At 38.5% G+C, this 14,074-nt stretch overlaps 1 protein-coding gene across 15 annotated transcripts in view; it reads left to right on the top strand.

Annotated features, from left to right (window-relative positions):
- Window positions 1-14,074, top strand: part of HHLA2 (HHLA2 member of B7 family) — a 161,218-nt gene that overhangs the window by 45,056 nt on the left and 102,088 nt on the right. For 6 of the 15 annotated variants that reach the window (XM_067738965.1, XM_067738950.1, XM_067738954.1 and 3 more), the window contains 3 exons: window positions 5,577-5,622; window positions 6,405-6,528; window positions 7,160-7,255. The exons of 4 other annotated variants lie outside the window; for them this stretch is intronic. The gene's annotated coding sequence lies outside the window, so the exon portion shown is untranslated. Of the gene's footprint in view, window positions 1-4,444; window positions 4,561-5,576; window positions 5,623-6,404; window positions 6,529-7,159; window positions 7,256-14,074 lie in introns of all 15 variants that reach the window. 5 more of the 15 variants (XM_067738951.1, XM_067738952.1, XM_067738955.1 and 2 more) reach the window with 2 other exon arrangements.

Raw genomic sequence — 14,074 nt, 5'->3', positions numbered from 1 at the left:
ATTTAGAGAAATTGGATCATTCGTATTGCTAATGAATCACTCATACTGCTGGAGGGAATATAAATGGTACAGCTATTCTGGGAAACAGGCAGTTTCTTAAAAAACAAAATATCCCAGCAATTGCACTCCTGGGTATTTATCCCCCCAAAATGAACAACTATGTTCACTCAGAAACCTGTTCATAGATACTTATGGCAGATTTATTCATAACAGCCAAAAACTGAAGTCAGCCCTGATGTCCTTCAACTAGTGAATGGTTAAACTAGAGTACCCACACTATAGAATATTACTTAGTAATGAAAAGGGATGAATTATTGTTACATGCAACAACCTGGATGAATCTCCAGAGAATTATGCTGAGTTTATAAAGCCATTCCCAAAAGGTAATATACTCTCTGATACCATTTATAAGACATTCTCAAAATGACAAAATTAAAGAGATGGAGAACAGATTAATAAATGCCAGGGGTTAAGTAGGGTGAGAGGAGGGAGGTAAATGTGGCTTAAATGTCAATATGAGGTGGTGATGGACATGTTCTGTATATTGACTGTATGAATATTAATACCCTAGTTGTTACAGACTGAATTTTATCTCCCTCAGCAAAGTTCATATATTGAAATCCTAATCACCAGTACCTCAGAATGCAATCATATTTGGAGATTGGGTCTTTAAAGAGGTACTTAAGTTAAAATGAGGTCATTAGGGTGGGCCCTAATCCAATATGACTGTTTTCCTTATAAGAAGCGGAAATTTGGACACAGACATATACAGAGGGAAGACATAAGGACACAGGGAGGAGACGGCCATCTACATGCTGAGAAACCAACCCTGACATCACCTTGAGGTGTTCAGCTCACCTGAACTTTAGCTTCTGAGGCCAAGAGGCCTCAGAAGGAACCAATCCTGCTGACAACTTGTTCTCAGACTTCTAGACTCCAGAACTATGAAGAAATAAATTAATGTGGTTTAAGCCACCCAACCTGTGGTACTTTGTTATGGCAGCCCTAGCAAACTAATACATTAGTTACGATACTATACTACAGTTTCGCAAGATGCCACCTTTCAGGGAAACTGGGTAAAGGGTACATAGGATCTCTTTGTATTATTTCTTACAACTTTACATTAATCTATAATTATCTCAAAAAGGGAAAAATGAAAAAAGTGGTTCTGAGGTTCAAATGCAGGTCTTTCTGTTGCTAAAGTTATGCTAAAAAACTGACACAAACTTTTGATACAGTTCTGTGTCAAAGGGCCATCGGTTCTGAGGCTGAGTCAAAAATCCAAACTATGAATTCAGACTTAGGTGATTGAAGTGGGTGCTGACCTAGAGTCTTAGTGGTGACAGGTCAAAGGTAGCATTTTGCACTGAGGTTTTCCGATTTTCTTTATTGTGGATCAATACTTACTGACTACTTTCTTCCGTATAGAAAGGACTCTATTTCATAGTCCCATATCTGAGAGTGGGGAGTGACCTCAAGCTCTGTTGCTTTCATATATAAGTGAATCTACATCACCAGATCTTAAAGGTATTTGACACCACACAGTGTTCTGTGACTTTCCAAAAGTCATACTGCATAGTTCTAAGTGCAACTATTTCATAACGATTAGGAATATATCGCTTGTTACAGACATTTTTGGTACCACATAGACCTGAAATGCATGTCAGCTACATTGGGTCTTCGACTGAAAATAGTAATCTGAACTAAAGAAATAGTAGTCTGTTTCCATGCTTAAAAAATAAAAATCTAAAAGGCAAAATCTCTCTGTTGAACTCGGGATGCTTCTGTCTGTTTATTATGCAGTTAAGGGATTTTTGTAAGGATTTTCAGAGGTAATTTTGACTTTGCGAGTGTTTTGCTTTATCTGCTGACTTTAGAAATTAACCTCCTCATAAAATCCAATCCTACTTTGCTATTTTGACACTTCTTTTGTCTGAAAGTATTCATTAACATTTCACGTAATTGCCCCGTTTCAAGAGCAAGTATATAATTTCCTACAGAGTGAAGACTTCATAATGCATACCCAATAAAGTCCATCCCGTCTGCCAGTAGTTGATGCCTTCGTCTTACTATGGGCTTCAAAGAGATTTTTCTGCCGTGGATCCTGTTGAATCTTGTTAAAAGGTTACCACCGTTAGTGGCTGTTTATAATATCTATTATTCCCCAGTCATTGTTCTCCTGTGAACTTCTGGCTCTTTTCTATATACTGCTAGTGATTGTTGCCAAGTCAACATATAAGATTTTAAGCAAAATTGATCAGAGTACTTTCAAAGCTTTGTTTTTACCAAGATAGCCATGTAAATATGAATCTAATTTTGATAATAAAATTGAAGAATAGGGAAAGCCATGATAATGTACCTATGAGAACCTATTTTTTAGTGGAATATGAAGTCAAGGATGGGCTCATTGAAACAAAGATATTTTACTTTCTGACTAAGGAGTAAATTATATAGAACTTCAAGAAGAATTTTTTTTAATCAGGTATACATTTTTTTTCTCAAATTAAAAGCAATCATGGAAACAGATTTTACTTTATTATTTTTTCCACTGACATGACCTATTATTATTTTTATGTTCAAACAAACTACACTTTAAATGCTTTTTAAAAGTTGTAGTATTATTAATCATATGGATAATTCTGGTGTTCATAGACTAGTAACTGATAGGTTTTTATAGGTTTCTCTATTTCAGACTTTGAGAGAAATAGATTCCTTGGCCCCTCTATATAGACTCTATGTGTTCTTTAGGAAAACCCTGGAAAAAATTCAGTCAGTTTTTCCACATTGATGAATGTTTCAGCCAGTATATCTAAGATCCAGAAGCTGGGTCTTCATTTCTTTTTTTCATATTTATAATGTAACACACTGCATCTCAATCTTTAGTGACAGTCACAGTAATGTTTACATACAGGCTGCTTGATTTCTGGTATCTGTCAAATATTATAAAATGAGCTTTGTTGGCTCTTAAATCAGAAGCACTGTGGCTAACTGATCTGATAGTCTGCATAAGCTGCATCGAATTGTGCCTTTTGTATTACTATTTATACTTAGATTTGTCCTTTCCGAATCAAAAATAGTTTCACATTCGGCAGTTGTTTTTTCTTAATCCTGTGCTGGTATGTGAAGCTGATAGCAATACGGTACTTCGTCCAAGAGATTTCATTAATTTTTTGTACCAGAAACAAATAAATATGAATGACCATGTTCCATCTTTATAAAATTAATGAAAGCAAATACCCATTAATACATATATGTATATATAATTACAATGGGTAAATGTTGATATTATTGCTATTATAAACCTCAAAGCTATAAGGACATCATTGTATTTTCTCCATTCTGTGAGACTGTTTAAATAAGCCATCAATATATATAAAATCAGAAGCCATAAGAATAAAAATTTTACTTTTTAAAATTTATTTATTTATTTTTGGATGCGTTGGGTCTTCACTGCCGTGTGCGGACTTTCTCTATCTACAGCAAGTGAGGGCTGCCGTTCGTTGTGGTGCATGGGCTTCTCATTGCAGTGGCTTCTCTTGTTGTGGCTCACAAGCTCTAGGTGCACGGGCTTCAGTAGTTGCGGCACACAGGCTCTAGACGGCATGTGGGATCTTCCCAGACCAGGGCTCGAACCCAAGTCCCCTGCATTGGCAGGTGGATTCTTAACCACTGCACCACCAGAAGTCCTAAAAATTTTACTTTTTATTAGAAAACATAGGATGAAAAGAAAACAGCCAGGAAGGTTTATAGATATGGAACTCTATAACTGTTCTAGGAACTGATCCTATAAATGTCATCGGGTACAGATAGCTACTTCCAGCTCTTTTAAATCATCTGCAGAAGGGCAATTTATGTATTTGTCTTCATATTTACATATACATCATTCTTCTTAAATAATCACTACCTTAAAAGTAACCACAATTTTCCATTATTAAGCACCTAATGTGTTCAAGGCTCTATAGAGCTTATAGAAGTTATACTTGATATTCATATATTAAATCTTATAGCTGTTTGTGATTGAAGTGGAAAGAAAAATGAGTATTGAGTTTTAGGTCTGGTGATTAATAGGGTGATAAGAGGAATGAACCAGAAATTGAAAGAATGTGTTTATAGCCTCTTGTAACTTGGGTTCCTCCCAGAAGCAGAGCCTGAGATAAGTCTTTCATGCAAGTAGTTGATTTGGGAAAGGGACCCAAATAACAGAGGGGCACTGAGAAGAGTGAAAGAAAGAAGGAGGGAGGGCTAACCCAAGGGTGTGTTCTTGAGTTAGCTATTCCTGTGGGCAACTGGGGCTTAGTCTTGGTGGGGATGTTTTAAGGAACCATGTAGATGACCCTTCAGAATTATCAACCAGAGACACTGAAGAAAGGAGCAACTTGGCCCCTACAGGCTAAAATTAACAGTGGAGGGTATTAATTTTTTTCTCCTTTGGGATTCTCTCTAGGAAGCAGAGAATCCCTGGGACAAGCAAGACAGACACACAGACTAGCTGAGATGAGGCACCGTCAAGAACACCTATGCACAGCTAGTGGTTGATTCAACAGTGGCCAGAGCCAAAAGGTGGGCTGATGGGATGCGAGAGGGGAATGTGATGCCCATCTCTGACATTTATTCACTAAGTGCATTACTTGTTCACTCTTAGCACCTGTTTCCTCATCCTTAAAGAGTCAGGGGGTAACCTACCCTGCCCCTTTCCCAGGGTTAAGGATTTGTAAAAGCACATGGAAGCAATTTAAATGATAATGCACTGTAAAACTGAAAATAGTTGAGGCTGTTCTAGACATGAGACGTGTAAAAATACAGGGAAAACAGAGAACAAAGTGGAGGTCACAGAAAGAATCTAGAAGGACACGAGAAGCCCCTGCATATGATGTGACAGTTGTGTAGCAACCATGGACCAGGACCGGGAGACACGCACAAATGATGACAAACGTCACATTTAGTATCTCGGAAAATAAGTGTGTGAATTTAACAGATCAAATTTTCTACTAGCTAGTATTAGGAGATTGTTTCTTGCTAGAAATAAATATTGATTGAATTGATTTAGCAAATGCCTAATACATAATGCTTAGTCTGCCTCTCAGACCAATTTAAGATCATCTACATTTTATTCATGTCTGTCTACCCCTCAGCTTTAGAGCTCAAATTCACTTTATTCTGCAGTGCTTTGACAATTAAAAGACTCTAGCTGGATTATTAATTTCAGTCCTGTTTGATCTCTGAGGATTCAGCCAGTAGCTACTCTCCCATCCTCAAGTTACATGACAGTTACACTTTATTTCTTCAGAACTTTTGCAAATGTAATAAGTGTTAAATGCCAGTGTTACTTTAAATTCTCTTCTGAGCCTTAGTGTAGGTGCACGATAGATATAATCAGTGTTAACCATGTCCCATGTGCCGTTTCTCCTCCCATCAACTGGAAAGCACTATGGAGGAACCAGGCAGAGGAGAGCCTAAACTGGTGCATACTTGAATGGCTAACAGATCTCAGAGCCTAACAGCTGAATCTCTTCAAGCAGAGTCCCTATGGGCTTCCCTAATCTAGGTTCCTAATGGCTCATCCTACTTCCTTCCAGGTACCCTGTCCTGGAGAGGTGGTGACAAATACATCCCAAGGGAAAGGTACATAACCTAAAGCTGTTAATCTAGTCTTCAGTCGTGGTGTAAATGTTGAGGTAACTTTATCTGTGACGTCGACCTCAGAGCAAACCTCATCTCTCATCTACTGATATTCTTAAAAACCTTAATTCTATTTTTACTTCAGCTTGAACAGTCTCTGCATAATAAATATCTATATGGTATTTCATCTTAAAACTTCAAAAATGTTCAAAGAATATCTAGTTCTTCTATTTTGAGATTCTGTGAAAGTCTGTTCTCCCCATGTGTGGGCTTTAAGGACCTTAGCTAATTCCTTAAACTAATATTAGAGTGGCTGTGATGTACTGGGAACTATGTGGCCCTGGGGATTCAGAGGTGAAAGCTGGGATTGGCTGCATCTTTAAAGGCAGTCCCACTTTGATCTTATTTCATAATGGATCTTATTAAATAGTGATAAAAGGTGGCACGAGTGACTTTGGGGATCCTGGGAGGGGAGCAATGACCAATTCAGCTTCCAGGGGGTAGTAAAAGGCTCACTACTGATGAGTACTGAGTAGAAGAAGGAGGAAAAGAAAGAGAGGAAGGAGTTTTCCTCAATGTACCTGCCTTCTCCTCCAAGTGTCTCCACTGGCAGGAGGCTAAAGTGGATATGGGCAGTAATGCACGAAGGCTGGAAAGCTAGGCAGGGCCATAGGTTCAAGGGCCTTTTTTTTTTTTCCTGGAGCATAATTGCTTTACAATGTTGTGTTAGTTTCTGCTGTACAACAGAGTGAATCAGTTATATGTTTGTATTCCTTTTGATCCAGACAAAAGAGTCCTGTTGAAGTCCTGTTGAAGAGTCCAACGTTCTCGTGAAGTAACAAGCAAATACTGACCACCTACTATGCACTAGTGTGTAGTAGGCACAATGCTAGTTGTTGGGATACAGGGGTGAGTAAAGCATGGTCCCTAGTATCTACCACACATGTGAGTGTGTGTGTGTGAAAGAGAGGGAGAAGGAAACACCCAATAATTATAATAACGATATGTGATGTGATGTGATAGAATAAAGCAGAGGCACTGCTAAGCTCTCCCCGATGGAGTCCAGGGAAGTCTTTACAAAGAAGCTATCCTCTGAAGCTGAGTTTGTTAATTTTGGGTATTCTAGCAACCAGAAGTGCAATGAGAATTGTAGGTGCGGATAAGCTATGACTCTGTGTACGGTTATGGCTCTTTTTCATGGAACCGTCAGCATCCACTGCAATCAGCAGCAGAATTATCTTTATGACTGTGTAGCAAATTAGAGAGGCGTGCTCTGGACCTGGAGGTCAGAGAGCAGTCCGACCCAAGGGAGCTGCCTGAATCATACTGATGTTCAAGGCTGGCGTGCAGAGCATGGAAACCGGAGTGCACTAGCTACTCCATTATATTATCTGTAACTAGGCATTCTGATTTATGGACCTTAAACATCTGTACTGACCCTGACCTGGGTGGGGTCAGGAGTCCTGTGTAACATCATTAGTTTCCTTGATCTATTAGAGGTGAGTAACAAATATGCCTTCGACTTTACTTTCTGACTCAGAGTGCATTCATCATCACAACCTCTCACACCTGAATTCAACCTGTATCCTTATGGACTGCTTAGCGTTTGGCTGGAAGGCATAAATTTCTAAGTAAGGTAAGAAATTTTTTCTAAGCTGCTTATATCTAAAACTTAAAATAGGGCATGAATGAATAAAAAAGTGTATGGTTTTACTTAATGCCTTATTTTTCTGTTAGAAAAAAACTGACTGGTTATGTAAATTGATTTAGTGCAAATATCTACAGTCCATACATGCAAAATACATGCTTACTAAAAGGTTGTCTTGAGGGATCATGCTGAAATATTTCAAATAAGTTACTAAAAATGATAAAATGCAAAGGATGGAAGTCATAGTGTTCTGATAAAATTGTGAAGGAGGGAGGAGAAATGTTTGTTTTGAAAAGTATTCTGGGAAATTTATGTCTGAGGGTGTATTCTTATTTCTAATTGTTCATCTAGTTACACTACAGAGGCTTGTTAGCTGACCCAGGAATACATTTTTCCCCATATGGGGGGGGAAAAAAGGACTGTGGTTTTCCAGCAGAATCAAGTGACCTTTGAATTCTACTATAAGAAGCTGAAGTCGGGTAGAAATTTACACTGTCTCAAGCGACAGTCATTAAGTAAATCTCATTTTTAATGCCTAAGAAAGGATTCAAAAAATTAAGATTTAATTCTCATTAGATTTATGTTATTTGGGACTTGGGACAATAGAAAAAATACTAAAAGGTAATTTAAGTTTTCTGTGTTATTTGTAACCTGAGAAAGAAATCTAGTTTCCACATTTCCCCAAAACTTAGAGGAAATCATTTCTGTTAAAACAGTAAGCTGGTGTCATCTCCCACATTTATAAGCATGTTTTAATTAAAAGATGTAATAAGTTGTAGTGGTCAGATCATAGTCTCCGGGGTCAAATAATCCTTGGAGTGAATACCAGCTCCACCATTAAGCAATTGTGTATTTTTCTCTGAGCCTTAGTTTCCTAATTGGTAAAATGAGGTAGACAGGACCTGCGAGGTTTGCTGTGAAGAAATAAAATGTATTAAAGCATTTAGCAACATGCCTGGTATGTAGAACATGTTCAATAAATATTGATTATTATTATTTCAGAATATAGATATAAATGACAAGTAATTTCCTAATCATAGCGTTAGTGGGATATTATGATATACTATCATAATACTGAGTCTCCTAAAAGTTTGGTGGTTCTTAAATAAGAGTCCTTGGGGGAAGGCTCTGCTCAGTTTCAGTGTGCGGCCCCCCAGCATGCTCTAGCAGTGGTCTGTGCTGGGGAAGCTACCAATTCCTGGATTTAGTTTTCCTCCAGACACTTAGACAAGACCAAAGCTGTATGAATATTTTGATCAATAGCTGGGGATCCTGGGCGGGCCCTCCCAGCTGTGGTCAGTAACCAGGTGTACATTGTATAGTAAGGAAATTATAGATATCTTACCTCCTGAAACTGGCCGATCAACTAGAAATTCCCAGACACTTGCCTAGGAGGGGAAACTGTTCTAAACTGTTACATTACAGCATCCTCTTTGAGGCTTTGAATGAACCTCTGTGACTGACTTCCAACTCCAGACATGCAAAGATTTCCCCAGCAGCAGCTCAGGGGCTACCAAAGTGCCCAGTTACTTCTTGACTTATTTTAAGCCCTGGGAAAACCAAATTGCCTACTCAGTAAAACTCCAGTCTTTCTCAGACTTCTCCCAGGTGAGACTGGCCCTTGGGTATACACTCCCTAGGGCTCTAACCTGATTTGCCTAGAAAAGAAAACTAGGGTCCAAGTTCATTCCACTTACTTGGAGCTATAAACATATGTCATCCTAAAAATCCTGCTATTCTTGTTTTCTTTAACTTTAGGTCCTCCTAACACCATACTCTCTTTCTCACATGTGTACACCTTTCATTGGTAATCAGTTGTTGTGTTAATGCATTCAAAATCCCTCAAATTTAGCCCAAAGCGAAGTTCCCAGTAAACATTTTATGGTCTCTTTTATGATTTTAAAAAGTATATGTATTTCTTTCTTTTGTGATAGACTTTACCCTTGGAGGCTTGCTTTTCTCTGGATTTCATTTCTAGCGGGTCTCTGTGATAATGCCCTTTATTGCACCCCTTTCTGTTGAGGAATAAGATGTGGCTAGCAAGGGCAGCTTTTTATCATCTCTTCAATTTCAGAATTTTTCTCTGTAAAGACTGCTAAATGTCCCTTCAGAGGTTTACTTTTAAATTCTGAGTAATGGGGTGGGTTGGGGGTTGCTCTTCCTTTGCTCTTGATCTTGGAACTTTGTAGTTTATAAATAGTACATCACTCCTTATCAGCCGTTTAGAGTTCAGACCACTAATCCCCAACCTACTAGATATTAAGATACAAACCAGAGGTATGTAAAAGTACATTTCCAGCTTTATTAATGTAATACTTTCTGTTTCACATGTGTCTTTGCTATGGCCACCCAGATTCTGTCCTACGTACCATCTTTGAATAATGGGGTCCTTTTTATCTAATTTAATGTAGATTAGAGGCAATGTGGAGACCACTTTCTAAAGAGAAAAGCCTTCTCTTTCTGACGCATCTTCTATCTGCCTTAGCTGAAATCACTGGAATGTCCTGTCAATTATACAAGTTCAGTGTTACTAAGACTGACTTCGGTAATATTTATATCTATTGGATGATAAAGTTTGACATCATTTCAAATTAGGGAAATAAGTATTTCTTCTCTTGGAAAATATCCCTGTCTTATACAAGTACTTCATTAAACATTCCATTCCCAGTAATATGTTTAAAATTTTATTCATTATTTTGGGACTACCTTAGCCATATTTTTTCTTTTAAACCTATTATGGTTTAACTGGGCCTTCCTCATCATGATGTCCCAATTCACCCAATCCCTACCTTGGTCTGCATTGAGTATTTTATTTTAATTAATTAATTAATTAATTAATTATTTTCATTGTGTTGGGTCTTTGTTGCTGAGCATGGCTTTCTCTAGTTGTGGCAAGCGGGGGCTACTCTTCGTTGCGGAGTATGGGCTTCTCATTGCGGTGGCTTGGCTTGTTGTGGCACATGGGCTCTAGGCGTGCCGGCTTTGGTAGTTGTGGCACGTGGGCTCCGTAGTTGTGGCTCACGGGCTCTAGAGCATAGGCTCAGTAGTTGTGGCCCACGGGCTTAGTTGCTCCGCGACATGTAGGATCTTCCCGGACCAGGGTTCGAGCCTGTGTCCCCTGCATTGGTAGGCGGATTCTTAACCACTGCACCACCAGGGAAGTCCCCACATTGAGTATTTTTTATGTTTATTTTTTATTAATTAATTAATTTATTTTTGGCTGTGTTGGGTCTTTTCTGTGCGAGGGCTTTCTCTAGGTGTGGCAAGCGGGGGCCACTCTTCATTGCGGTGCGCGGGCCTCTCACTATCGCGGCCTCTCTTGTTGCAGAGGACAGGCTCTAGACGCGCAGGCTCAGTAGTTGTGGCTCACGGGCCTCGTTGCTCCGCGGCATGTGGGATCTTCCCAGACCAGGGCTTGAACCCGTGTCCCCTGCATTAGCAGGCAGATTCTCAACCACTGCGCCACCAGGGAAGCCCTGCACTGAGTATTTTTAAGAAGATTTTTCCATATTTAAAATGACTTTCTTAATTTATATATTCTTTGAATCGTTTCATCTAATCATCTGATCTCTAGAGAATTTATTATACCTCTTTTAAAGCTGTGCTATGTTTTTTAAAACCCTAAACATTTAATGATCATTTACCTATAATTATGTAAGCAATTTTTTTTTTTTTTTTTTTTTTTGTGATACGTGGGCCTCTCACTGCTGTGGCCTCTCCCGTTGCGGAGCACAGACTGGACGTGCAGGCTCAGCAGCCATGGCTCACGGGCCCAGGCGCTCCGCGGCATGTGGGATCTTCCCAGACCGGGACACGAACCCACGTCCCCTGCATTGGCAGGCGGACTCTCAACCACTGCACCACCAGGGAAGCCGCCCTGTAAGCAATTTTTACAATAACTTTTGATATAGTTGCCCAAATCCCCTCAAGCTATGTTTCTAAGAGACACAGGCATCAAGCTAAAATATTTAGCAAAGATGTCTCATTTGTTTAAAGCATTATAAATACAAATCAACACAAAACCAAGATGCCCATTTTTATTAGCAAAGTATTTAAAATGCCTAATGCTGGTGGTCTTGGGGTATGACAAACACAAACATAGCTAGGGTATATTACAAAAGCCTGTTTGAAAGCAATATCTTAATAAATATAGAGCATGCCGAATCCTAGAGTCAATTTCAAATTCGTAAAATGCTAACACATTGTAAAAACCACCCTATACCTAGTCAGTTACTGGGAAGATCATCTCCTGGTGGGTATATTGGAATAGAGTCCTAAGATCTAAGGTGCTACTGGTTATTAACTTTTTTCCTCTGAGATACATTTATTTGCCTGTGGGACCTGTAGAGAATAAAAATACGTGTATTTTTTATTCCCAGTACTTTTATCCTTTTTGATTATAAGGCAAAAAGCCTTTGGCATCTTCTAAACTCCATTTGGTAATTGTGGGTGAGGGGGTCTCATTTCTGAGTTCCAAGACTTTTATAATAGTTAAAACTTTTTGTTTATATACCATATGCTAAGCATTGTTCTAAGTACTTTTATACACATTCATGTTTAATCTTCCAAACCACCTAAGAGGTTTTCCCCATTTCTATCCAATGCCACAGAGCCAAGTATAAGATCCAGGATCTGTGTCCCAAGTCTTATTCCTTATTGGTGTTTCTCAGTAAGATCAATTACGTTATGCTTATATCCCTTCTGCTCAGCTATTATCAGACACAGATACCTAGTCATAATGTGACAAACTGTGGTCTATCCTATAATCAGTTGCCATAATTATGTCTAGAGGGTTAAGTGCTAGGTTCCGTTTTCATCTATACAGTATGTATTTAATATTTACCCATGAGCAAGGGTATATTCAAAAAATTTATTAACCCTTAAGGCAGGGGCACTAGGCAGTCAGTGGGGACACCACCCAGTCAGAATACACACAGCATTAAACAACCAGTAGGGTCATATAAATGTAAAGTGAATAGGTATCAATCTACTCCATAACCAATTCATCCAGGGATGTCTGTGTACCTCAAGAAAATGAGCAGCTAAGTTTACACTGACAATGTACATTATGTTTAAAGATACCATGTGGGATCAACCTTTGGAATTTGATAAGGACTCCATAATTACAACTGCAAGGCAAGCTCTTTCTACATCTTGTGTTGTTTCATCTGGGCCTAGGAATTGGAGATCCTCATTCTACTTGGGCCTTCCGTTCACCTTTAGACATTCTTTCTTTTATTACTTTTAGTTTAAAGAACCATCTTTAAGAGGAATATACCAGCAAAATAAGAATTCTACTATCTCTTAATTGTTAAACACATGCTAAACAGTAGAGCCCATCCTTCCTCCAGTATAAGCTCCAAATGTGGCTGTACAAAGTTTTGTTCTTTCTCATACTTAACTCTTCTCATTAGCTTCACCTCAAACTGGAATTTGTCTCTTCTGATATTTTATTTTATTTTGAATTTTATTTTATTTATTTTTTTATACAGCAGGTTCTTGTTAGTTATCCATTTTATACACATGAGTGTATACATGTCAATCCCAATCGCCCAATTCAGCACACCACCATCCCCACCCTGCCCTGCGGTTTTCCCCCCTTGGTGTCCATATGTTTGTTCTCTACATCTGTGTCTCAATTTCTGCCCTGCAAACCAGTTCATCTGTACCACTTTTCTAGGTTCCACATATATGCGTTAATATATGATATTTGTTTTTCTCTTTCTGACTTGCTTCACTCTGTATGACAGTCTCCAGATTGATACACATCTCTACAAATGATCCAATTTTGTTCCTTTTTATGGCTGAATAATATTCCATTGTATGTATATACCACATCTTCTTTATCCATTCATCTGTCGATGGGCATTTAGGTTGCTTCCATGTCCTGGATATTGTAAATAGTGCTGCAGTGAACATTGGGGTGCATGTGTCTTTTTGAATTATGGTTTTCTCTGGGTATATGCCAGTAGTGAGATTGTTGGGTCATATGGTAATTCTATTTTTAGTTTTTTAAGGAACCTCCATACTGTTCTCCATAGTGGCTGTATCAATTTACATTCCCACCAACAGTGCAAGAGGGTTCCCTTTTCTCCACACCCTCTCCAGCATTTGTTGTTTGTAGATTTTCTGATGATGCCCATTCTAACTGGTGTGAGGTGATATCTCATTGTAGTTTTGATTTGAATTTCTCTAATAATTAGGGATGTTGAGCAGCTTTTCATCAGCTTCTTGGCAATCTGTATATCTTCTTTGGAGAAATGTCTACTTAGGTCTTCTGCCCATTTTTGGATTGGGTTGTTTGTTTTCTTAATATTGAGCTGCATGATCTGCTTATATATTTTGGAGATTAATCCTTTGTCCATTGATTTGTTTGCAAATATTTTCTCCCATTCTGAGGGTTGTCTTTTCATCTTGTTTGTAGTTTCCTTTGCTGTGCAAAAACTTTTAAGTTTCATTAGGTCCCATTTGTTTATTTTTGTTTTTATTTCCATTACTCTAGGAGGTGGATCAAAAAAGATCTTGCTGTGATTTATGTCAGAGAGTGTTCTTCCTATGTTTTCCTCTAAGAGTTTTATAGTGTCCGGTCTTACATTCAGGTCTCGAATCCATTTTGAGTTTATTTTTGTGTATGGTGTTAGGGAGTGTTCTAATTTCATTCTTTTACATGTAGCTGTCCAGTTCTCCCAGCACCACTTATTGAAGAGGCTGTCTTTTCTCCATTGTATATCCTTGCCTACTTTGTCATAGATTAGTTGAGCATAGGTACGTGGGTTTATCTCTGGGCTTTCTATTTTGTTCCACTGA

The sequence above is a fragment of the Pseudorca crassidens genome, chromosome 5 (assembly GCF_039906515.1).
Source record: "Pseudorca crassidens isolate mPseCra1 chromosome 5, mPseCra1.hap1, whole genome shotgun sequence".
Classification (NCBI taxonomy): domain Eukaryota; kingdom Metazoa; phylum Chordata; class Mammalia; order Artiodactyla; family Delphinidae; genus Pseudorca; species Pseudorca crassidens.
This window is presented reverse-complemented; position numbering and strand designations above follow the sequence as displayed.